This window comes from Apaloderma vittatum, unplaced genomic scaffold (assembly GCF_000703405.1).
Source record: "Apaloderma vittatum isolate BGI_N311 unplaced genomic scaffold, ASM70340v1 scaffold35567, whole genome shotgun sequence".
In the NCBI taxonomy this organism is placed as follows: Eukaryota; Metazoa; Chordata; class Aves; order Trogoniformes; family Trogonidae; genus Apaloderma; species Apaloderma vittatum.
Window position 1 is genome coordinate 1 of NW_009728501.1, and position 344 is coordinate 344.

Here is a 344-nt window from a genome sequence, read left to right on the forward strand (position 1 = left end):
GGGTTTAAGGAGAGGCTGGATGTGGCACTTAGTGCCCTGGTCTGGCCCATGTGGTGGTGTTGGGTCATAGGCCGGACTTGATGATCACAGGTCAACAATTCTGTGATTTTGTGATTCTTTTTTATGTGCCGTGTTTTAGATTTGTTCTGGTTGGCTCAAAGTCGTTTGCTGCTTCCCTCCTACAGCTGTTTGGGTTTAAGTTTGGGCTGTGCTGGAAGTTGTCGCTCTCCAGAATCTTCGTTAGGTCTGGCCTTTGCAGTGGAATCGTGTTGTAGCTGTTTTTTATAATTTCTATCTATTCGGCCACAAGTAAAACTGAAGGATGTTTTGGGGACAGAGTCGCG